Source organism: Rattus norvegicus, chromosome 3 (assembly GCF_036323735.1).
Source record: "Rattus norvegicus strain BN/NHsdMcwi chromosome 3, GRCr8, whole genome shotgun sequence".
In the NCBI taxonomy this organism is placed as follows: Eukaryota; Metazoa; Chordata; class Mammalia; order Rodentia; family Muridae; genus Rattus; species Rattus norvegicus.
This window is the reverse complement of record NC_086021.1, coordinates 58,824,091-58,849,336: the sequence shown is the minus strand read 5'-3', so window position 1 is coordinate 58,849,336 and position 25,246 is coordinate 58,824,091.

The following is a 25,246-nucleotide window of genomic DNA, read 5'->3' as shown; positions in this document are numbered from 1 at the left end:
CAAATAAAATCATATTAAGTAGATGTGGAGAGGACTGTGTAACATATTGACCTGAGCTGCCTGCCTTGTTAGCAGTGATTTAATTTAGGGTTCCCAGAAGAAGGTGGAGTGTTCATGCCTAGAGTCTTACCATTTGTTCAACCTGGAACCCAGCTCTGACACAAAAGACCTTTTCTATCCACCCACACCTTACTCTGCAGCTCACAAGGCCCAGAAAAACGGATTAGCACCACCTTAACTCCTTGGTATTGGTCATATTTTCCTAATGTTTTCTTTCCCTCTGTGTTCTAAACCTCATTTTGCCTATCTGGGATTCTGACAACTCCCACAAGGTAATGTTTTCAGAGACTGCAAACCATTCAGCAAGTACTAGACTAGCCTATTGTTATCTAGCTATTGCTATACTTTGAAGGAAAGGTTATAGTAATAAAGCAGAAGCTAAAATCTCTCCAAAGTTTATTTTCTAAAATGTCCAGGAATCTATACAGCTCAGTGAATCTCAAACTGCCAAATCTCTCTAATACCTGTGCACTACAGGGACAAAACACTTTTCCATCAAATTTCCATGAAGGAACACTCCACAGGCCTACAGAGACATGGGAGCGAAAATAAAATGAGCATACAGGGAAGCTATTCAGAAGGAAAACCAACAGTCAAGGAGAAGAGAGATGATAGAAGGAAATAGTGGGTTAATATTGTCAAGAAACAGAATATAGTTAAAGGAAAAATAAAATAAATATGGAATATTTAATAAAAATAAAAATGGAAGCTGTTAGTCTACAGTTAACATGGCCTAGTGAAAGAGAAGGAGAGGGAAAGGGACAGGACAGAGCACTAGAACAGCTTAGGCATCTGTTTAATTTAATTATATCCTAATAAAACATTGGTAGCTTACAAATAAAGGAACAAGGGGAGAAGGTATTTGCTCTCTAAATTCTCTTTCAAACTCAATTTCTTTCAAAGGTCTTTGGATTAGATTTTCATCCCAAATATAGATCTTAATTTTCCTATCATCTCACATCCAATATTTCTCTTCTTTATGTTACTGTACACAGTATACCAATATAATCCCTTGTCTCTTTCCCAATAGATCTGAATGTCTTTCCATCTTCAGGCTTGAAGTCCACTGAACATTTTACCTCTCGTGATGAGATTATAATAATTCTGGATACTGCATTTTGTTAATATCCATTTTCTATGGATGCAGTGACAGCTCAGAGTTAAAATTTAGAGACACTGTAGAATGATCAATTAAAGAACTTATTTAGTTTCATAATATACATATTATCATTATAACTTAGATAAATCAATATAATCAGAAAACTGCTGAGTAAGTATCTGCACTCTCATGGTCTTGGCAGCATTATTCCCAGTAGGCAAAAAATGGACACAACCCAAGGGTCCATCAACTGATGAATAAATAAAATGTGGTATAAACCACAGAATACTAGTGTTAGGAGGCATCTACTAGAAAAGACAACTTGAACACAGGTCAGGCTAATAGAAAGCCTTTATTAGCCAGCCTGGGATGTCACTGGGTATTCAACATTCCAGTGCAGTCCCCCACCTTTCTCAGGTTAAGCTTTTTGGCACACAGAAAGCACATTTTTAGTTGACACACTTCAATTAACAACAGTTACCCGGAAGTGGAACCACACAACCCAAAAAGCAAGGATACTACATTTAGGGACTTTGATGAATTAGCGTTTGTTCTTGTTGTGGCATTGTCTACATGCTGGGTTCCATGCCCTGATTGGTACTTTCATCAAGGCATCAATTGTCCTATGGTCTACAGACTAGTCCAGTTTGACACAAAAAGGAAAGCCTGTCATTAGTGACAATTGAGATTATACTAAGTAAAATAAGCCAAACAGAGAAAACAAAGGTTGACATAACCTCACTCATATATAGAATGTGAAGCTGTGACCTCATAGATTTTGAGAGTTGACTGGTGATGTCTAGAATCTGCAAGAATAGTAGAAGGAGAGGGATAACACTTTCTAGTCAATAGGAATTGTGCGAAAGTAAGAGGAGGTAAGAAGTTCTGGGGTTCTATTACACAACAGGGTAACTATAAAAACAAGGTATGTGAGGAGACAGGAATATCCCAGAAGGCCAGGAGAATGAATGGAAATATGCAGCTGCCAGGGGAAGGGAGTATGGGGAACCTCTAGAAAGTTCCAGAGACCTGGATTGGGGGAGGCTCCCAGGACTCACTGTGGATGACCTTACACTGGGGAGATGGCACCTAAGAGACCACCTCTAGTAGTTAGACTGAGCCCCCAGTGGAAGGATGGGGACACCAACCTGCCTTCAAAATTTTCAACCTAAGTTGTTACTGTCTGAAAGAAATGGAGCAGAGTCTGAAGGAATGGCTGACAAATGACCAGCTCAACTTGGGATCCATCCAATGGATGGACACTAAACCCTGACACTATTACTGATGCTATGTTGTGCTTGCAGACAGGGGCCTATGACAGCTGCCCTCTGGGAGGCCTTACCAGCAGCTGACTATCTCAGATGCAGACACTTACAATGAAGCATTGGACAGAGGTCAGGGACCCCTATGAAAGAGGAGAAGGACTTAAGGAGCTGAAAGGGATGGCAACCCCATAGGAAGACTAACAGTGTCAAGTAACCTGGACCCGGGGGCTCCGAGAGACTAAGCCACCAACCAAAAAGCATACATGGGCTGGTCTGAGGTCCCAGCATATATGTAACAGAAGATCGTTTTGTCTGGCCTCAGTGGAAGAGATTGTGCCAATTCCTGTAGAAACATGAGACTCCAGGGAAGGTGGCTGGGGGTAGGCACCCTGTCAGAGGTGAAAAGGAGTGGGTAGGGAATATGGAGAAAAGAACTCTGGGTGGGGGGACCAGGAATGGGGGCAACATTTGGGATGTAAATTAATAAAATAATTAATTAGTAAAAAAATAAAAATAAGGATTACTGAACATTGAAAATATGCTAGGTTTACAGCACAAAGACATTGTTAATGCTTGAGGAAACTGAAAATGACCTCATTTAAACACTATATAATGCATAGACAGTGCAAAGTAGTACATGGAGTTCCAAAATATAAACAATATTTATGCTTATGTGTCTAATCAGTTAAAAATAAATTTTAGTTAAATAAAAATGACTAAGTACCTTAATAAGGCAAAGTAAAAGGCCAGTGAAAGACTTAAAAATACACCGTAGTCCTTTATGTTCAAACCCAGCACAAGCCGCTTGTCTACCAACATAATATTTAGACTACTTTTAGGAACTGACTTAACATGGGCATAAACAGCTGGCAGTCTAATCACCAACCACCTCCCTAGAGCTATGATTTCTTAATTTTTAAACTTTCAAAAACAATGAAATAGGAACTTTCATTTAAGAGATTAATTAAAATAAATAATCACTACACAAAATACAGATATTTAAACCAGAAGTATTTGCTAAATTTATATATAATCTTCTCTCTCTCTCTCTCTCTCTCTCTCTCTCTCTCTCTCTCTCTCTCTCTGTGTGTGTGTGTGTGTGTGTGTGTGTGTGTGTGTGTGTGTGTGTGTAATGGAGGGGGGATCATTATAGAACACATAATATATTTATGTAAGCCCAGCACACAGGATTCTGAATTGTCAACCCCATTATACATAGACTATAAGAAATTGACTTCCTTAGTGATAGTTACTAAGCACTTAAGAGATATTGAAATTTCCTTCTATCTTACTGTAATGTGCCTGCCTGTTTTTTATAAAAGTGTTTATTAGTGTATATTAATTGCATAAAGTATTGAATTCCAGTTTGATATCTCCATACATAAAGTATTTAGGTCATATTTATTATTTTCATTGTTTTTTTCTTATCCATTTCCCTTCTCTGACAGTCTCAGTGAGACCGGGTTATGTTTCTTAACATGGTAATCTCCAGTTCTATCTGTTTCCCACAAAATGACATAATTTTGCTCTTTTTATCTGCTCAATTATTTTTGCAAGTTGAAGGTATTTTATTCAAATTGGTTTCAAAACACAACAAGCTACATGAGTGACAAGTTTGCAACTGGGCAAACCTAGATATTAGAGCCCATTTCTTCTAAACATACTGATGTATAAATATATGTATGAAAGTTCATTAATTTTAATTTAAAATTCACCATTTAAATGACACTGTTTGAGTTCACTAATGATATATATTTCAGAACTGATACCATCCCACAGTTCTCTGCACCTAAATCCCATGGGGAAGAGAGCTGACCACCCAGGAGTGCAGACATCCTGAGACCGCAGGACAGACTGCCACCTCTGCACACTTCTGCCCACATCCCTGGTCCAAGGGGAAATTACACAGTGCCTCTGGACGCGGGGGTATAGGAACAGACAGCCGCTAGTACCCGAAGTTCTGGTGTGTGCCCAGGACCAAACTGAACCAGCCAAACAGCTCCCTGTACCCAAATCACATTGGGGAAAGAGCTGGACCCTCAGAAGTGTGGATACTCCTGAAAAGAAAGAGGAGACTACCCTCTGCCCACAGTCTAGACCCAAGAGGGACTCCCATAGTGCCAACTGTGCCCACTGGGTGCAATGACCTAGGAGCAATCAGGTGCAGGACCCTTTAATTCCTGCCCATGCCTAGAGCTGGAAGACAGTCTCTAGGAGCGCCAACACACATGAAATCAGAGCACCTATTCTCAGAAAAGGCTAAAAGGAAACAGGAAAACAGTTCTATAGGAGTGTTGACACAGAGGACTACAGCAGGTTCAAGTCACTCTCAGAAACAGCAAGACAAGCGAACACCAGAGACAACCCAATGGCTAGAGGCAAGCACAAGAACCTAAGCAACAGGAATCAAGACTATTTGGCAACATCTGAGCCCAGTTCTCTAATGAAAGAAAATACTGGATATCCAAGCACACCAGAAAAGCAAGATTTAGATTTAAAATCATGGATTCTGATAATGATGGAGGACTTCAAGAAAGACATAAAGAACACCCTTAAAGAAATGCAGGGAAAAAAACAAATAAACATGTAGAAGCCCTTAGAGAGGAAACACAAAAGTCCATGAACGAATTACAGGAAAACAAATCAAAAAGGTGAATGAATTGAAAATGGAAATAGAAAGAACAAAGAAAGCACAAAGGGAGACGACCCGGGATATAGAAAACCTAAGAAAGAGAAAAGGAGCCGTAAATACAAGCATCACCAACAGAATACAAGAGATAAAAGAGAGAATCTCAGGAGCAGAAGATATCATAGACCACATAGACACAACTGTCAAAGATAATGTAAAACAGAAAAAGCTCCTAGCCCAAAACAAACAGGAAATCCAGGACACAAAGAGAAGATCAAAACTAAGAATAATAGGTATAGAAGAGAGTGAAGACTCCCAGCTCAAAGGACCAGTAAATATCTTCAACAAAATCATAGACGAAAACTTCCCTAACCTAAAGAACGAGATGCCCATAAATATACAAGAATCTTACAGAACTCCAAATAGATTGACCAGAAGAGAAATTCCTCCTGTCACATAATAGTTAAACACCAAATACTCAAAATAAAGAAAGAATATTAAAAGCAGTGAGGGGAAATGTCAATTGACATATGAAGGCAGACCTATAAGAATTACAACAGACTTCTCACCCGAGACTATGAAATCCAGAAGATCCTGGACAGATGTCATACAGACCCTAAGAGAACAGAAAAGCAAGCCCAACTTACTGTATCCAGCAAAACTCTCAATTAACATAGATGGAAAAACCAAGATATTCCATGACAAAACCAAATTTACACAATAGCTTTCTACAAAATCAGACCTAAGAATGATAATAGATGGAAACTCCAACACAAGGAAAGAAACTAAACCATACAGAAAGATAGAATATAATTTCCTTGCAATGAAACCAAAAGAGAGGAAAACAAACATAATTCCACTTCTAACAACAAAAATAACAGGAAACGACAATCACTATTCCTTAATATCTCTCAACAACAATGGACTCAATTCCCCGATAAAAAGACATAGACTAACAGATTGGATACATAAAGAGGACCCAGCATTTTGCTGCATGCAGGAAACACACCTCAGAGACAAAGACAGACACTAACTCAGAGTAAGTGGCTGGAAAACAAATTTCCAAGCAAATGGCCTAAAGAAACAAGCTGAAGTTGCCATTCTAATATCAAATAAAATTGACTTTCATGCAAAAGTCATTAGAAAAAGGAAAACATTTCACATTCATCAAAGGAAAAAGATCCACCAAAATGAACTCTCAATCCTAAATATCTATGCTCTGAAGGCAAGGGCACCTACATTCATAAAAGAAACCTTACTAAACCTTAAAGCACACATTGCACCTCACACAATAATAGTGGAGATTTCAACACCCCACTCTCATTAATGGACAGATCATGGAAATAGAATTAAACAGAGAAATAGAGAAACTAACAGAAGTTATGAACCAAACAGATTTAACAGATATTTATAGAACATTCCATCCTAAATCAAAAGGATATGGTTTCTTCTCAGCACTTCATGGAACCTTCTTCAAAATTTACCATACAATTGGTCCATAGATACAGGAAGATAGAAATAATCCCATGCATCCTATCAGATCACCACACACTGAGACTGGTCTTCAATAACAAAAATAATGACAGAAACTCCACATATACATAGAAGTTGAACTATACTCTACTCAATGACAAATTAGTCAAGGAAGAAATAAAGAAAGAAATTAAAGACTTCTTAGAATTTAATGAAAATGAAGATACAACATTCCCAAACTTATGAAAGCTGTACTAAGAGGAAATTTCATAGCTCTGAGTGCCTGAAAAAAGAAACAGGAGAGAGCATATGTCAGCAGCTTGACAGCATACCCAAAAGCTCTAGAATAAAAAGAAATACATAAACCCAAGAGGAGTAGAAGGCAGGAAATAATCAAACTCAGGGCTGAAATCAACCAAGTAGAAACAAAAAGGACTATACAAAGAATCAACAAAACCAGGAGCTGGTTCTTTGAGAAAATCAACAAGATAGATAAACGCTTAGCCAGACAAACCAGAGGTCACAGAGAGTGCATCCAAATTAACAAAATCAGAAATGAAGACATAACAACAGAATCTGAAGTAATTAAAAAAACCATAAGATTCTACTACAAAAACCTATATTCAACAAAACTGGAAAATCTAGAGGAAATGGAAAGTTTTCTAGACAGAAACCATGTACCAAAGTTAACTCAGCAACAAACAAACCATTTAAACAACCCCATAACTCCTAATGAAATAGAAGCAGGTATTAAAAGTCTCCCAACCAAAAAGAGCACAGGACCAGGTAGGTTTAGTGCAGAATTCTATCAGACCTTCATAGAAGACCTCATACTAATACTATCCAAACTATTCCACAAAATAGAAACAGGTGGAGCAGTACCAAATACCTTCTTTGAAGCCACAATTACTCTTATACTGAAACCACACAAAGACCCAACGAAGAAAGAGAACTTCGGACCAATTTCCCTTATGAATATTGACACAAAAATACTCAAGAAGTTCTTGCAAACCGAATCCAAGAACACATGAAAATGATCGTCCATCATGATCAAGTGTGCTTCATCCCAGGGTTGCAGGGATGATTTAATATACAAAAATCATCAATGTAATCCACTATATAAACAAACTCAAAGATAAGAACCACATGATCATTTCATTAGATGCTGAGAAAGCATTTAACAAAATTCAACATGTCTTCATGATAAAAGTCCTGGAAAGATCAGGAATTCAAGGCCCATATGTAAACAGTAAAAGCAATATACAGCAAACCAGTAGCTAACGTCAAACTAAATGGGGAGAACCTTGAAGCAATAAAATCAGGGCTTTAAAGTCAGGACAAGACTGCCCACTCTCTCTCTCTACTTATTCAATAAAGTACTTGAATTCCTAGCCAGAGCAATCAGAGACTGAAAGGAGGTTAAAGGGATACAAATTGGAAGGGAAGGAATCAAAATATCACTATTTGCAGATGACATGATAGTGTACTTACTTGAACCCAAAAGTTCTACCAGAGAACTATTTAACCTGATAAACAACTTCAGCAAAGTGTCGGAGTATAAAATTAATTCAAACAAATCAGTGGCCTTCTACTACTCAAAGGATAAACAAGCTGAGAAAGAAATTAGGGAAATGACACACTTCATACTAGTCCCAAATAATATAAATTATCTTGGTGTGACATTAACCAAGCAAGTGAAAGATCTATATAACAAGAACTTCAAGTCTCTGAAGAAAGAAATTGAAGAAGATCTCAGAAGACGGAAAGATCTTCCATGCTCATGGACTGATAGGATTAATATAGTAATGATGGCCATTTTGCCAAAAGCAATTTGCAGATTCAATGCAATCTCCATCAAAATGCCTACTCAACTATTTATAGAAATAGAAAAAGCAATTTGCAAATTCATTTGGAATAACAAAAAACCCAGGATAGTGAAAACTATAATCAACACTAAAAGAACTTCTGGGAAGAATCACCATCCCTGACTTCGAGCAGTAATACAGAGCAATAGTCATAAAAACTCTATGGTATTGGTACAGAGACAGGCACATAGATCAGTGGAACAGAATTGAAGACACAGAAATGAACCCACACACCTATGGTCACTTGATCTTTGTCTAACTGGTAAAAACTATCCAAAGGAAGAAAGATAGCATTTTCAACAAATGGTGCTGGTTCAACTGGAGGTCAACAGGTAGAAGAATGCACATCAAACCATTCTTATCACCCTGTACAAAACTTAAGTCCAAGTGGATCAAGGACCTCCACATCAAACCAGAAATACTCAAACTAATAGAAAAAAAAGTGGGGAAGAGTCTCGAACACATGGGCACTGGGGAAAATTTCCTGAACAAAACACCAATGGTTCATGCTCTAAGATCAAGAATCAACAAAAGGGACCTCATAAAACTGCAAAGGTTCTATAAGGCAAAAGACACTGTCTTTAGGATAAAATGGCAACCAACAGATTAGGAAATAATTTTTTCACCAATCCTACATCTGAGAGAGGACTGATATCTAAATATACAAATAACTCAAGAAGTTGGACACCAGACAGCTAAATAACACTATTAAAGAATGGAGTACAAAACTAAATAAGACATTCTCAGCTGAGGATTATCGAATGTCCAAAAAGCACCTGAAGAAATGTTCAATATCCTTAGTCATCAGGAAAATGAAAATCAAAACAACCCTGAGATTCCACCTAGCATCAGTCAGAATGGCTAAGATAAAAAACTCTGGTAACAGCAGATGCTGGCGAGGATGTGGAGAAAGAGAAACAATTCTCCATTGTTGGTGGGATTGCAAACTGATACAACTACTCTGGAAATCAGTCTGGAGGTCCCTCAGATAATTGGCCATTCCACTACTTGAGGACTCAGCTATACCTCTCTTGGACATATACCCAAAAGATGCTCCAACATACAACAAAGACACATGCTCCACTATGTTTATAACAGCCTTATTTATAATAGCCAGAAGCTGGAAAGAACCCAGTTGCCCTTCAACAGAGGAATGGATACAGAAAATGTAGTACATCTACACAATGGAATACTACTCAGCTATCAAAACCAATGACTTCATGAAATTCACAAGCAAATGGAATGAAATAGAAAATATCATCATGAGTGTGGTAACCCAATCTCAGAAAAACACACTTGGTATGCAGTCATTGGTAAGTGGATATTAGCCAAAAAGCTCGAATTACCCAAGATGCAATCCACAGACCACAGGAGGCTCAAGAAGAAGGATGACCAAAATGCAGAGGCTCTTTCTTAAAAGGGGAAAAACAATATCCATAGGAGGGGATATGGAAGCAAAGTTTAGAGCAGCAACTGAAGTACGGCCATTCAGAGCCTGCCCCACATGTGGCACCAAAACTAGATAAGATTGATGAAGCTAAAAAACGCATGTTGAATAGAACCGGATATAGATCTCTCCTGAGAGACACAGCCAGAGTATGTCCAATACAGACATCAATGCTAGCAGCAAACCACTGAACTGAAAACAGGACCCTCTTTGGGGGAATTAGAGGAAGTATTGAAAGAATTGAGGGAGCTTGCAACTCCATATGAGCAACAATGCCAACCAGCCAGAGCTTCCAGGGACTAAACCACTACTCAAAGACTATACATGGACTAACCCAGGGCTCCAACTGCCTACGTAGCAGAGAATAGCCTTGTTGGGGCACCAGGGGAAGGGGAAGCTGTTGGTCCTGCCAAGGTTGGACCCCCATGCAGGGGAATATGGGGAAGCAGTAACAGGGATGTATGGGGGGAATACCTGTATGGGGAAGGGGGAGAAGAGGGGATGGGGTGTTATGGACAGGAAATCGGGAAGGGAAATAACATTTGAAATGTAAGTAAAGAAATACATCTAATAAAAACTTTTTAAAAATATATATTTCATATAAAATTACATGAATTTTATAAAGTAATTAAAGATATATATTATATGTTTATATATAGAGAAACACCATTGAGTACTTATTATAGAATAGTTCAATGAGATGGAATTAAAAATTCATCTTAATTTACCTGAAGTTTATAACTATTGCATTTTACTGTGAATCCACCATACTTGGCATGTTTTTTCTCCATCTTTATTAAATTAGGTATTTCTTCTCTTTTTTTTTTTTATCTTTATTAACTTGGGTATTTCTTTTTTTTTTTATTGAGTATTTCTTATTTACATTTTGAGTGTTATTCCCTTTCCTGGTTTCCGGGCCAACATCCCCCTAACCCTTCCCCCTCCCCTTCTTTATGGGTGTTCCCCTCCCCATCCTCTCCCCATTGCCACCCTTCCCCCAACAATCACATTCACTGGAGGTTCAGCCTTAGCAGGACCAAGGGCTTCCCCTTCCACTGATGATCTTACTAGGATATTCACTGCTACCTATGAGGTCAGAGCCCAGGGTCAGTCCATGTATAGTCTTTAGGTAGTGGCTTAGTCCCTGGAAGCTCTGGTTGCTTGACATTGTTGTTCATATGGGGTCTCAAGCCTAACTTGGGTATTTCTTATTTACATTTCGATTGTTATTCCCTGTCCCGGTTTCCAGGCCAACATCCCCCCAAACTCTCCCCCTCTCTATGGGTGTTCCCCTCCCCATCCTCCCCCCATTACCGCCCTCCCCACAACAATCAGGTTCCCTGTAGGTTCAGTCTTGGCAGGACCAAGGGCTTCCGCTTCCACTGGTGCTCTTACTAGGTTATTCATTTCTTCCTATGCAGTTGGAGCCCAGGGTCAGTCCATGTATAGTCTTTGGGTAGTGGCTTAGTCCCTGGAAGCTTTGGTTGGTTGGCATTTTTGTTCATATGGGGTCTCCAGCCCCTTCAAGCTCTCCCAGTCCTTTCTCTGATTCCTTCAACAGGTGTCCCTTTCTCAGTTCAGTGGTTTGCTGCTGGCATTCGCCTATGCATTTGCTGTATTCTGACTGTGTCTCTCAGGAGAGATCTACATCTGGTTCCTGTCAACCTGCACTTCTTTGCTTCATCCATCTTATCTAGTTTGGTGGCTGTATATGTATGGGTCACATGTGAGGCAGGCTCTGAATGGGTGTTCCTTCTGTGTCTGTTTTAATCTTTGCCTCCCTATTCCCTCCCAAGGGTATTCTTGTTCCCCCTTTTTAAAGAATGAGTGAAGCATTTGCATTTTGGTCATCCATCTTGAGTTTCATGTGTTCTGTGCATCTAGGGTAATTTGAGCATTTGGGCTAATATCCACTTATCATTGAGTGCATACCATGTGTGTTTTTCTGTGATTGGGTTACCTTACTCAGGATGATATTTTCCAGTTCCATCCATTTGTTTGAATTTCATAAAGTCATTGTTTTGATAGCTGAGTAGTATTCCATTGTGTAGATGTACCACATTTTCTTCATCCATTCCTCTGTTGAAGGGCATCTGGGTTCTTTCCAGCTTCTGGCTATTATAAATAAGGCTGCTATGAACATAGTGGAACATGTGTCTTTGTTATATGTTGGGGCATCTTTTGGATATATGCTCAAGAGAGGTATAGATGGGTCCTCAGGTAGTTCAATGTCCAATTTTCTGAAGAACCTCCAGACTGAGTTCCAGAATGATTGTACCAGTTTGCAAACCCACCACCAATGGAGGAGTCTTCCTCTTTCTCCACATCCACACCAGCATTTGCTGTCACCAGAGTTTTTGATCTTAGCCATTCTCACTAGTGTGAGGTGAAATCTCAGGGTTGTTTTGATTTGCATTTCCCTTATGACTAAAGATGTTGAACATTTCTTTAGGTGTTTCTCAGCCATTCGGCATTCCTCAGCTGTGAATTCTTTGTTTAGCTCTGAACTCCATTTTTAATAGGGTTATTTGTTTCCCTGCGGTCTAACATCTTGAGTTCTTTTTATATCTTGGATATAAGCCCTCTATCAGTTGTAGGATTGGTAAAGATCTTTTCCCAATCTGTTAGTTGCCGTTTTTTTCTAACAACAGTGTCCTTTGCCTTACAGAAACTTTGCAGTTTTGTGAGATGCCATTTGTCAATTCTTGATCTTAGAGTATAAGCCATTGGTGTTTTATTCAGGAAATTTTCTCCAGTGCCCATGTGTTCGAGATTCTTCCCCTATTAGTTTGAGTGTATCTGGTTTGATGTGTAGGTCCTTGATCCACTTGGACTTAATGCTTGGCATTTTTAACCGGTCATTGATCTACTGTCTAGATTTTTGTCTTAGATGAAGAAATCTAAATTTACATATAGATTTATATAGTGGTTCAGCCACTACTAATTTCTATTATTTCATATCTTTTTTGATTTAGATACTTCTCATCCAGATTCACTATTTCATTATGTAAGTATTGAAACTAGAAATAGCCAAGGAAGGTGAAGTAAATAATTGAACTGAAAGTTTTCATTGCTAAACAAAAAAAAAAAAACAAAACAAAAAACACAACAAAACAAAAACAAAAACAAAGAAAAACAAAAACAAAAACAAAACAAAACAAAACAAAACAAAAACAAAACAAAACAAAACAAAACAAAACAAAACAAAACAAAAAAATGATTTGGTCCTGAAACAGATCCCCATTAACCATCAAATGGGATGACTAAACCAAGATTCCCTCCTTAGAGAACTCAGTTCCACATTCACTATGGCAATTTGGAATCACTCACTGGGGGACAATTTATTTTGGTAATAGGCACTGCTTATATGTAGGTTATCAGGTGGGATACAATGAATTTTCTTCTTTTTTTCTATTATATACATGGTATTATTTTCCTAAACACAGTGTAACTGGTGGAAAATGAGCCAACGTCTCTTCTTCAACCCTAATTGTTTCTCTATGTTAATAAAACCAATTTACTGGTTTACAATTTAACTCTGGGTTCGAGTAGGTATTTATCAAGTTATGATGATACTTCAAATAAAATATTGTAATTGTTATTCATGTCTTCTTAGTCATTGTTAAGTTTGTGTAGATTTCTCTATGTCTTTATTGTTCTTTTTTTGTCTACCATAGATTTAGTCCCATATGTCCCCTACAATCTAGCAGGAGGCTCTCTTTGTCCCAGTGATTCAATCCTATTTGTATGTATATGAATCTCAGCTTCATGGAGAGTAACTCACAACCATACACCACACTCCCAGTTTATGGTTTCATTAAAAGAAATTTGATTTCCATGGACATGATATCCTTAATCAAATACATTATATCTGCCACCTTTCCTCTTTCTCTTTTCTTTTTCCTAATTGCTAGAAATGTCATTTACCTTCTGTGAGAACTACTAATAAATAATGTTCAGTGACATTTCTCCTATTCCTTTCCATATGAGTACATGTGAGAATGCCAAGTCTGTACTCCCTGAAAGTTAGGCATGGTTATATGACCTCTTGAGAGAAACTACTTCTTTGCTTTAAGTCACTGAAATTTGTGCAATATTTGCTACAAACTTATAGATGAATTGACTTGGATCACAATACAACAACTTAGATATGAAACTCTATGTTTCTGAATTAGTCAGGATTAATATTGAGTGAGTACAATACAAAAATACACAAAAGAAAAAGCCTACACTTTCTTTTTATGCTTACATTTTGCTTTTATTACCTATGGAATAATGAAAAGAGTATGGCACACAAGTAGCAATAAAGTACAACAAAAACTCTATGTATCAATTATATTATTTTGTGATATTAGTTAATTATTTTATGGTGGCTGTCATTTTTAAGTTTTTTATATTGAGATTATAATTATATTTCTTTTCTTCTTCCTTCCGAGTCCTTCCACAAGCCCTTCCTTGGTCTTGCAAATGCGTAGTCTTTTTATTACTAAATATATTATTTATTTGCCTTACAATCCAATACCAACCCTACCTCTTTTTTCAGCACACCCTCATGTAAGTTCTCTCCCATTTTACTTAGAAAAGGAAGCTCCCCTCTGGGTTTCAACGCACTGCCACCTCACCTCCCAACTCCCACCACATCACTGTACATCCAGTTACTGCAGAACTAGGCACATCCTCTCCCACTGAAGCCAGGCGAGGCTGTCCATTTCAATTTGGGTTCTATAACGTAGAAAATTAACACAGTTAAGCAATTCTGAGCAGTAGCACTGGCCTTGCAAACATCAGAGAACCAAATTCTGCTTCCCTCCTACACACAGGAGCACTGTTCACAACTTGAACTGCCTCAGAGTTAAGAGTTCTGTGCTAAATTCCAACCGTTAAATCTCAACGAATGCCGGGAAAGATGGAAAGAATAATTAACTCTTCTAATGTGAGAATTTCTAAATGTTGAATTTGTACCTCTCACTGCAAGCTATAACAATTATAAAATACAGTTTTGGGAGCTGGAGAGATGGCTCAGCAGTTAGGAACTTCTCTCTAACAGAGGACCTGAGTTCAGTTCGCAGTAGTCATGTCATGTGGCTGGCTCACAACTCCCTGTGACTCCCACTCTGGAGAAATCTGACCTTTCCTTCTAGATACTGACAACCTGCATTCTGAGCTGCAGTAATGTGTAACTTTAGTATTTCTTGTATTTTTGATATCATCAAATTATATGTGCCCCCTCATCCAGAATTTTTTAAATTTGAACTCATTATTGCAATGACAATACATTAATGTTTTTCTATTGGACAATTGTAATTGTAATTACATAGAAACTGCTTTCACTCTCATTTCTCTTTTGATAAGTGGGCTTCTCAAAACTTAGTGCTCAGTGTATCCATAAACGTTACTATCTATATGTACCTTTTTATTGTCCCATTGCACACGTCAGCTTCCCCTTGACCCCTATAGTGGAGTACACATTCCTTAGCAAGAGATCCTAGTATTTGGGTAAATTACTCATTTATATCATTACAATGCACTGAGCTGGGTACATTCACATATAATCATTCTTTATGGCACCCTTCTCCTTCCTAGAGCAGGGGAAAGTCCTGCTTCACCTCCACAGGTCACCGCTGTTCTCATTTTTCAAAGTAACTGTCACAATTTCATTTTCTTTGAGATTTTCTATATCCTCTAAAACATATGAATTATACTTTTTCTTCTTTCTCTATCAGAAGAATATATTTTCAGTTCTATTTTACATTCAGATATGTATGTATTTATGCCTTTGGGTCATGAGTCCCATGAAAGACATCTTTATTCTCTGTATATTAAAAGTTTAATATGCATATTAAACTTAATTGATGATGAATGAATATATACAATTCTTCACCTCAGACATAATTGAATGAATATATATAATTCTTCACCTCAGACATAACATTGTATACTAAATACTAAGGCATAGTAAAAGTAGGATCTCATTTAGTTCTTTGCAGCCATAAACACAGTAAAGAAGACAACATTGGCTCTAAATCAGATTCCCAACTTCTCCCTCTTAGACGTGTCACTATTTATTTTAAATATGCTTAATATCCTAATTAAGAGTCCTAATCAGAGTAAATGAAACAATGTTGTCTCTTTAATTGCTTTATTTTGAATACAAAGAAGTCTGATTGCTGTTTAATTAGTTAGATTAGTACTTAATAAAATATATTTCCCTAAGGGAACTTGTAAATATTGATTTTTAATTGCCTGATCTCTGTGTAAGTCAAACAGTGGGTGTTCTTTTTTTTTTTTTTTTTTTTTTGGTGAGGAGTTATGCCATTTATTAATTTAAATAAAGACACCTAAAGCCTAACGCTTCCTACACCTAAAGCCCTGGACACCACACTCCACGCACATACACAGTCACGCAGGAAGTCCTGCTGGCCAGACCCTTATTTTTGATATAATTGCTCCCCTTGCAGGACAGTATTTGATGACCCTGAAGATGCTGTGTTTGTAAGATCCACAAAGAGATCACTGATGACCTTTACCTCCATGAACTGGGACACCGTTCTAACACGAAGAGAGAAGTATGAAAAGAAAAAGAGCTCTGCTACGCAGATGCTCATGGTTTCCCTGCGGTGACAGCATTTCCAGGAAACCTGGTGCTGTTCAGTTACATGTGAAAACACTTCCGTGATTTAGCTCCTTATACACTGATTGCTAACTGAAATTTTAAAATAGACGGATCAGTGGTGAGAATTGTTTCCTACACTGTAAGTTTCATAATGTAAAAATTCTGAGTTACTCATGTGTAAAAAATAAAGCTATTTTTTCCTCCCAGACACTTACTTCCCAACAATAATGAGTTTGAGATTACTTATTAATAAAGGCCTATACTTCAATTTATTCTCTGACTTACCCTTAACTTATTATCCCCCCCCTTTTTTTTTATTAACTTGAGTATTTCTTATATACATTTCAAGTGTTATTCCCTTTCCCGGTTTCCGGGCAAACATCCCCCTCCCCCCTCCCCTTCCTTATGGGTGTTCCCCTCCCAACCCTCCTCCCATTGCCGCCCTCCCCCCACCAGTCTAGTTCACTGGGGGTTCAGTCTTAGCAGGACCCAGGGCTTCCCCTTCCACTGGTGCTCTTACTAGGATATGCATTGCTACCTATGAGGTCAGAGTCCAGGGTCAGTCCATGTATAGTCTTTAGGTAGTGGCTTAGTCCCTGGAAGCTCTGGTTGCTTGGCATTGTTGTACATATGGGGTCTCGAGCCCCTTCAAGCTCTTCCAGTTCTTTCTCTGATTCCTTCAGTGGTTTGCTGCTGGCATTCCTTCAGGGGTTTGCTGCTGGCATTCGCCTCTGTGTTTGCTGTATTCTGGCTGTGTCTCTCAGGAGCGATCTACATCCGGCTCCTGTCAGTCTGCACTTCTTTGCTTCATCCATCTTGTCTAATTGGGTGGCTGTATATGAATGGGCCACATGTGGGGCAGGCTCTGAATGGGTGTTCCTTCAGTCTCTGTTTTAATCTTTGCCTCTCCCTTCCCTGCCAAGGGTATTCTTTTTACTCATTGAAAGAAGGAGTGAAGCATTCACATTTTGATCATCCGTCTTGAGTTTCGTTTGTTCTAGGGATCTAGGGTAATTCAAGCATTTGGGCTAATAGCCACTTATCAATGAGTGCATACCATGTATGTCTTTCTGTGATTGGGTTAGCTCACTCAGGATGATATTTTCCAGTTCCAACCATTTGCCTACGAATTTCATAAAGTCATTGTTTTTGATAGCTGAGTAATATTCCATTGTGTAGATGTACCACATTTTCTGTATCCATTCCTCTGTTGAAGGGCATCTGGGTTCTTTCCATTTTCTGGCTATTATAAATAAGGCTGCGATGAACATAGTGGAGCACGTGTCTCTTTTATATGTTGAGGCATCTATTGGGTATATGCCCAAGAGAGGTATAGCTGGATCCTCAGGCAGTTCAATGTCCAATTTTCTGAGGAACCTCCAGACTGATTTCCAGAATGGTTTTACCAGTCTGCAATCCCACCAACAATGGAGGAGTGTTCCTCTTTCTCCACATCCTCGCCAGCATCTGCTGTCCCCTGAGTTTTTGATCTTAGCCATTCTCACTGGTGTGAGGTGAAATCTCAGGGTTGTTTTGATTTGCATTTCCCTTATGACTAAAGATGTTGAACATTTCTTTAGGTGTTTCTCAGCCATTCGGCATTCCTCAGCTGTGAATTCTTTGTTTAGCTCTGAACCCCATTTTTAATAGGGTTATTTGTTTCCCTGTGGTCTAACTTCTTGAGTTCTTTGTATATTTTGGATATAAGGCCTCTATCTGTTGTAGGATTGGTAAAGATCTTTTCCCAATCTGTTGGTTGCCGTTTTCTCCTAACCACAGTGTCCTTTGCCTTACAGAAGCTTTGCAGTTTTATGAGATCCCATTTGTCGATTCTTGATCTTAGAGCATAAGCCATTGGTGTTTTGTTCAGGTAATTTTTTCCAGTGCCCATGTGTTCCAGATGCTTCCCTAGTTTTTCTTCTACTAGTTTGAGTGTGTCTGGTTTGATGTGGAGGTCCTTGATCCACTTGGACTTAAGCTTTGTACAGGGTGATAAGGATGGATCGATCTGCATTCTTCTACATGTTGCCCTCCAGTTGAACCAGCACCATTTGCTGAAAATGCTATCTTTTTTCCATTGGATGGTTTTGGCTCCTTTGTCAAAAATCAAGTGACCATAGGTGTGTGGGTTCATTTCTGGGTCTTCAATTCTATTCCATTGGTCTATCTGTCTGTCTCTGTACCAATACCATGCAGTTTTTATCACTATTGCTCTGTAATACTGCTTGAGTTCAGGGATAGTGATTCCCCCTGAAGTCCTTTTATTGTTGAGGATAGCTTTAGCTATCCTGGGTTTTTTGTTATTCCAGATGTATTTGCAAATTGTTCTGTCTAACTCTTTGAAGAAATGGATTGGTATTTTGATGGGGATTGCATTGAATCTGTAGATTGTTTTTGGTAAAATGGCCATTTTTACTATATTAATCCTGCCAATCCATGAGCATGGGAGATCTTTCCATCTTCTGAGGTCTTCTTCAATTTCTTTCCTCAGTGTCTTGAAGTTCTTATTGTACAGATCTTTTACTTGCTTGGTTAAAGTCACACCGAGGTACTTTATATTATTTGGGTCTATTATGAAGGGTGTCGTTTCCCTAATTTCTCTCTCGGCTTGTTTCTCTTTTGTATAGAGGAAGGCAACTGATTTATTTGAGTTAATTTTATACCCAGCCACTTTGCTGAAGTTGTTTATCAGCTTTAGTAGTTCTCTGGTGGAACTTTTGGGATCACTTAAATATACTATCATGTCATCTGCAAATAGTGATATTTTGACCTCTTCTTTTCCGATCTGTATCCCCTTGATCTCCTTTTGTTGTCTGATTGCTCTGGCTAGAACTTCAAGAACTATATTGAATAAGTAGGGAGAGAGTGGGCAGCCTTGTCTAGTCCCTGATTTTAGTGGGATTGCTTCAAGTTTCTCTCCATTTAGTTTAATGTTAGCAACTGGTTTGCTGTATATGGCTTTTACTATGTTTAGGTATGGGCCTTGAATTCCTATTCTTTCCAGGACTTTTATCATGAAGGGGTGTTGAATTTTGTCAAATGCTTTCTCAGCATCTAATGAAATAATCATGTGGTTCTGTTCTTTCAGTTTGTTTATATAATGGATCACGTTGATGGTTTTCCGTATATTAAACCATCCCTGCATGCCTGGGATGAAGCCGACTTGATCATGGTGGATGATTGTTTTGATGTGCTCTTGAATTCGGTTTGCCAGAATTTTATTGAGTATTTTTGCATCGATATTCATAAGGGAAATTGGTCTGAAGTTCTCTTTCTTTGTTGGGTCTTTGTGTGGTTTAGGTATAAGAGTAATTGTGGCTTCGTAGAAGGAATTCGGTAGTGCTCCATCTGTTTCAATTTTGTGGAATAGTTTGGATAATATTGGTATGAGGTCTTCTATGAAGGTTTGATAGAATTCTGCACTAAACCCGTCTGGACCTGGGCTCTTTTTGGTTGGGAGACCTTTAATGACTGCTTCTATTTCCTTAGGAGTATGGGGTTGTTTAACTGGTTTATCTGTTCCTGATTTAACTTCGATACCTGGTATCTGTCTAGGAAATTGTCCATTTCCTGAAGATTTTCAAGTTTTGTTGAATATAGGTTTTTATAGTAAGATCTGATGATTTTTTGAATTTCCTCTGAATCTGTAGTTATGTCTCCCTTTTCATTTCTGATTTTGTTAATTTGGACGCACTCTCTATGTCCTCTCGTTAGTCTGGCTAAGGGTTTATCTATCTTGTTGATTTTCTCAAAGAACCAACTTTTGGTTCTGTTGATTCTTTCTATGGTCCTTTTTGTTTCTACTTGGTTGATTTCCGCTCTGAGTTTGATTATTTCCTGCCTTCTACTCCTCCTGGGTGTATTTGCTTCTTTTTGTTCTAGAGCTTTTAGGTGTGCTGTCAAGCTGCTGACATATGGTCTTTCCTGTTTCTTTCTGCAGGCACTCAGCGCTATGAGCTTTCCTCTTAGCACAGCTTTCATTGTGTCCCATAAGTTTGGGTATGTTGTACCTTCATTTTCATTAAATTCTAAAAAGTTTTTAATTTCTTTCTTTATTTCTTCCTTGACCAGGTTATCATTGAGTAGAGCATTGTTCAATTTCCACGTATATGTGGGCATTCTTCCCTTATTGTTATTGAAGACCAGTTTTAGGCCGTGGTGGTCCGATAGCACGCATGGGATTATTTCTATCTTTCTGTACCTGTTGAGGCTCGTTTTTTGACCAATTATACGGTCAATTTTGGAGAAAGTACCATGAGGAGCTGAGAAGAAGGTATATCCTTTTGCTTTAGGATAGAATGTTCTATAAATATCCGTTAAGTCCATTTGGCTCATGACTTCTCTTAGTCTGTCGACATCACTGTTTAATTTCTGTTTCCATGATCTGTCCATTGATGAGAGTGGGGTGTTGAAATCTCCCACTATTATTGTGTGAGGTGCAATGTGTGTTTTGAGCTTTAGTAAGGTTTCTTTTACGTATGTAGGTGCCCTTGTATTTGGGGCATAGATATTTAGGATTGAGAGTTCATCTTGGTGGATTTTTCCTTTGATGAATATGAAGTGTCCTTCCTTATCTTTTTTGATGACTTTTAGTTGGAAATTGATTTTATTTGATATTAGAATGGCTACTCCAGCTTGTTTCTTCTGACCATTTGCTTGGAAAGTTGTTTTCCAGCCTTTCACTCTGAGGTAGTTTCTGTCTTTGTCTCTGAGGTGTGTTTCCTGTAGGCAGCAGAATGCAGGGTCCTCGTTGCGTATCCAGTTTGTTAATCTATGTCTTTTTATTGGGGAGTTGAGGCCATTGATATTGAGAGATATTAAGGAATAGTGATTATTGCTTCCTGTTATATTCATATTTGGATGTGAGGTTATGTTTGTGTGCTTTCATTCTCTTTGTTTTGTTGCCGAGACGATTAGTTTCTTGCTTCTTCTAGGGTATAGCTTGCCTCCTTATGTTGGGCTTTACCATTTATTATCCTTTGTAGTGCTGGATTTGTAGAAAGATATTGTGTAAATTTGGTTTTGTCATGGAATATCTTGGTTTCTCCATCAATGTTAATTGAGAGTTTTGCTGGATACAGTAACCTGGGCTGGCATTTGTGTTCTCTTAGGGTCTGTATGACATCAGTCCAGGATCTTCTGGCCTTCATAGTTTCTGGCGAGAAGTCTGGTGTGATTCTGATAGGTCTCCCTTTATATGTTACTTGACCTTTTTCCCTTACTGCTTTTAATATTCTTTCTTTATTTTGTGCGTTTGGTGTTTTGACAATTATGTGACGGGAGGTGTTTCTTTTCTGGTCCAATCTATTTGGAGTTCTGTAGGCTTCCTGTATGTCTATGGGTATCTCTTTTTTTAGGTTAGGGAAGTTTTCTTCTATGATTTTGTTGAAGATATTTACTGGTCCTTTGAGCTGGGAGTCTTCACTCTCTTCTATACCTATTATCCTTAGGTTTGATCTTCTCATTGAGTCCTGGATTTCCTGCATGTTTTGGACCAGTAGTTTTTTCCGCTTTACATTATCTTTGACAGTTGAGTCAATGATTTCTATGGAATCTTCTGCTCCTGAGATTCTCTCTTCCATCTCTTGTATTCTGTTGGTGAAGCTTGTATCTACAGCTCCTTGTCTCTTCTTTTGGTTTTCTATATCCAGGGTTGTTTCCATGTGTTCTTTCTTGATTGCTTCTATTTCCATTTTTAATTCCTTCAACTGTTTGATTGTGTTTTCCTGGAATTCTTTCAGGGATTTTTGTGTCTCCTCTCTATGGGCTTCTACTTGTTTATTTATGTTTTCCTGGAATTCTTTCAGGGATTTTTGTGTCTACTCTCTATGGGCTTCTACTTGTTTATTTATGTTTTCCTGGAATTCTTTCAGGGATTTTTGCGATTCTTTCAGGCATTTTTGCGATTCCTCTCTGTAGGCTTCTTCTTGTTCTCTAAGGGAGTTCTTCACATCTTTCTTGAAGTCCTCCAGCATCATGATCAAAAATGATTTTGAAACTAGATCTTGCTTTTCTGGTGTGTTTGGATATTCCATGTTTGTTTTGATGGGAGAATTGGGCTCCGATGATGCCATGTAGTCTTGGTTTCTGTTGCTTGTGTTCCTGTGCTTGCCTCTCGCCATCAGATTATCTCTAGTGTTACTTTGTTCTGCTATTTCTGACAGTGGCTAGACTGTCCTATAAGCCTGTGTGTCAGGAGTGCTGTAGACCTGTTTTCCTCTCTTTCAGTCAGTTATGGGGACAGAGTGTTCTGCTTTCTGGCGTGTGGTTTTTCCTCTCTACAGGTCTTCAGCTGTTCCTGTGGGCCTGTGTCTTGAGTTCACCAGGCAGCTTTCTTGCACCAGAAAAGTTGGTCTTACCTGTGGTCCCGAGGCTCAAGTTCGCTCGTGGGGTGCTACCCACGGGCTCTCTGCGGCGGCAGCAACCAGGAAGACCTGTGCCGCCCCTTCCGGGAGCTTCAGTGCACCAGGGTTCCAGATGGTCTTTGGCTTTTTCCTCTGGCGTCCGAGATGTGTGTGGAGAGAGCAGTCTCTTCTGGTTTCCCAGGCTTGTCTGCCTCTCTGAAGGTTCAGCTCTCCCTCCCACGGGATTTGGGTGCAGAGAATTGTTTATCTGGTCTGTTTCCCTCAGGTTCTGGCGGTGTCTCAGGCAGGGGTCCTGCCGCTCCTGGGCCCTCCCCCACGGGAGCCCAGAGGCCTTATACAGTTTCCTCTTGGGCCAGGGATGTGGGCAGGGGTGAGCAGTGTTGGTGGTCTCTTCCGCTCTGCAGCCTCAGGAGTGCCCACCTGACCAGGTGGTTGGGTCTCTCTCTCACAGGGTCTGGGGGCAGAGAGCTGCTGCGGGCCACAGTGGGTGTTCTTTAGGAAGCCTGGGGTCATGGTTTTATTCCTGCCCTTTAAAAAATATGCACAACAGTACTGTTAAGAAAGGAAAACAGTGAATCTGGTTTCCTTGTACACTGTTAGATTGATGGAAGGCAAATGTCTATACATATTTTTTTCTACAAGCAACATTTAACCATATTTTTATCATTTAATCAAGTTTATCAACTTGAGAGGTCTTTAAAAATGAACTTGTCTGATTTAATTTAAGACAATACAAGATTAATGCAGAGTCACATGTAAGGATAGAAGAGGCCAGATGATATATCCTTTCTTTGGGCTAAACCAGGAACTGTCTACCACTTCCTTAGGGTGAGAATTCTTTGGGTACATTTTTCTCTATGAGAGGAGGATCTGCTGTATCACTTTGAGATTTTTTAAGGGATTATGATAAAGGGAAAATGTAAAACAAACCAGAACCAAAAATAAAAATCAGATAGACAAACAAAACCATAAAAATGGAGTTGAAGCCAAATTAATCAATGTCTATAATCTGCTAGCACTCAGAACATTTTACTACATATATCAGCATATTATTTCATTTTTGCTTACTCAACTTTGAGTTGGTTTTAAAATTAATATTGTACACAAATCAATAGCCTTGAATAGAGGTCTGCCGTGTCTGTATGACTGAACACCAACACACCAACACATGTACTTGAAAGTGGAATCCAGATGCCTTTTTTATTTTGTGTTGTCTGATTTTCAAGGCAAGTGTTTTTCTATGGTGGCAGGGTTTTCCATTTATCCTTAGCTTTCCTGGAATTTTATCTGCAGACTAAGCTGACTTAGGACTTACAGATATCTGCCTGCTTCTGACATTAAAGGCTTGTGCCACCACTTCCCTGGCCAGATGATTCTTAAAACATGAATTAAGGCTGAGAAAGGCAGCTCCATTCTCAGAGTGTTTTCCTAGCATGTATGTGGCCTTCAGTTCATTGTCAGCACTCTAAGATAAAAAAGAAATTAGGGAAACAATGTCTTTTACAATAATAGCAAATGATTTAAAATAATTTGGTGTAACTCTAACCAAGCAATTGAAAGTTCTGTATAACAAGAACTTAAAGTCCCTGGAGAAAGAAATTGTAGAATATATCAGAAGATAGAAAGAACTCCCATGTTCATGGATAGGTAGAATTAACATAGTAAAAATGGCCATCTTACCAAAAGAAATCTATGAATTTAATATAATTCCCATTAGAGGGCTAATATCCACAGTTTACAATGAACTCAAGAAGTTAGACACCAACGGTTGCCTGTGCCCTGGAATACTCACTGTTGACCCTAACTGCCCTTGGAGGTTGGAGGTGAGGTGGCATGGAGGCAAGGACACAGACTCAGGGATTAGGTGAGAAACACTGAATCAAGCTCATCTGAACACTGCTGCAAGCTCCTTTTATACCCTCCACCATTGCCCCATTGGTCCCAAGAAAGCATCTCTTCTAAACAGCAGTTCCTGATTGGCTGGCACTGTCTGTGTCGTTAATCTTGGTCTCTTAGGCAGTCTTCAATTATATCCTTCTGCAGAAGATGCCTTTGCGGCTGTACAGCCCCTACATTTATGTAGAGGTGGCTGCTGCTCTTCCTCCTTCATTTCTACTCCTTTGTTTTGAGATTTTTGGCAGTCTAGTGAGCCAGGGTGCCATTGTCTTGATATCATTGACCCCACCTTGGAGGATTCCCAATGTAATGGACTGTGCCTGTCTAAGGTTGCCTTGTCTTGCAGGATTTTACCCGTCATTGTCTACCAGCACTCAAAGAGATATCTCTCAGGAGGCATGGCACATAAGGGAGAGCTGAGGAACAATCTACATGGTGGTCTCACAGATCTCTGCCATCCATGCTTTGATGACTTCCTTAGGGGGGTCTGTAATCAGGATTTTTGAAAGCCTTATTTATGGAGTTTTGAGTTGC